The sequence below is a fragment of the Echinops telfairi genome, unplaced genomic scaffold (genome assembly GCF_000313985.2).
Source record: "Echinops telfairi isolate 266 unplaced genomic scaffold, ASM31398v2 ScPeMD7_20;HRSCAF=75, whole genome shotgun sequence".
NCBI lineage: Eukaryota > Metazoa > Chordata > Mammalia > Afrosoricida > Tenrecidae > Echinops > Echinops telfairi.
Genome location: NW_022103917.1, coordinates 9,777,186 through 9,778,689, shown reverse-complemented (window position 1 = coordinate 9,778,689; position 1,504 = coordinate 9,777,186). Strand labels below are relative to the sequence as shown.

Sequence of the window (1,504 nt, the reverse complement as noted above, 5' to 3'; positions counted from 1 at the left end):
GAGTCACAATAGAAAAGAGCTGGAAACCACCCAAGTCCCCACGTGTTAAATGATGGATAAACAAACTATGGTACCTTTACACAGTGGCATTCTATGCAGCATTCGAGGATAAGGATGAATCTGTGAAACATCTCATAGCAGGAATGTGCCTAGAGGACATTGTGCTTAGTAAAGTAAGTCAATCATAAGAGGGAAAATATTGAATGAGTCCACTACAAAGTCAAGAAAACGCTTTCACATGAAAACAACAGGAAAACATTCTTTGGTGTTTACTACAGGTGGGAAAGAAAGTTACTGGATACAGTTCACTTGGATCAAGGGAAGGCAATACACACTAATAAGGAAGTCAGCAAAAACGGAGGAGGCAGGGATGATTAAAAGCAGCAGAGAAAAGTGCTGGGAGACATGCAGTACTGCAATAATATGGATGGAGATGCAGGGCATTTAACGTGTTTAAACCAGGCTCTTTATTGCTTAGGGGAAATGCTACACATAGACTAACAGTCCCATTTTCTTATCCATGCCTTTCCACGAGGGTCAGAGCCAGTGCTCTCCAACCATAGCATGACTTCATGTTCTTCACCATGACCACACTGACAACATCGGATTGCTGAGGCATGTATCCATCGGCAATTTTCAGAGAATCCAAGGTGAAAAAGATCATACCATCTATGACTCCGCTTCTTCCACAGAATTGAGTGATGCAGGCCTGTAGATAGAAGACATGAAAATGGTTATGCAAAAGCATGCACTGTTCGTGAGGCTCTAACCTGTCAACCGCCCCTCATCAGAGGTCTCCATTGTGACTGCCACTTTGGAAACACTGGGGAGGCTTTGTCATAAGACCCATGCCCAGACCATACCCCACTTCAGGCCAATAGCATCAGAATCTCTGGGAATGGATCACAGATGAGGTACTCTGCTCTGCCTATTCCACAAAATGCTCAGGCGAGTCTACAGTTCCAGGGGAGAGCAGGAACGGGGGTGATGTGGGGGTAGATTGATGCTCATTTCCCCTCCTTCTTCTGTCCCATGCCCAGCTCCTTCCTCCCTCTTCATCTTGGTGCAAACTGATTTCCAACTCCCACTCCATTCTCTAAATCTAACCCACATCTTCCCATGACCCACTTCATTCGGTCTTTCCCCACAATTCTCTGACATATAAATTGTGTTTTGCTACTTTTGTTCTCAGAACACTCCAGTACTTCTCAAAGAAATTACACAATTTAGTATTTAATTTTATTTGCTTTCTCTGGTTTTAGCGACTTGCTTCCCTTCAGCAGTACAGCTTTGTTAATAACACATTACGCTCATCTTTGGCAAAGAATCAGTTGTCTCCTATTTTTCTGAGATTCCCCAGCATATCCAGTAGAATTATTGGAAACTATCCCTAGCGGAAGGTTTTGCAGAAAGAAATGACAAGTGTGACACGCCACTGAATTACCTTATCCAGATGTCTGCAGATCAGGGGCCTCACTGAGCGTAAGTTTACTTTCGATGTCAT

General features: G+C 43.6%; 1 long non-coding RNA gene across 1 annotated transcript; it reads right to left on the bottom strand.

Annotated features, from left to right (window-relative positions):
* Nucleotides 1-443: 443 nt before the first annotated feature.
* On the bottom strand, nucleotides 444-1,504 carry LOC123521483. The gene is made up of 2 exons (XR_006679923.1): nucleotides 1,445-1,504; nucleotides 444-709 (listed from the first exon to the last, which is right to left on the bottom strand). It is a non-coding gene; the product is annotated as an uncharacterized LOC123521483 (long non-coding RNA).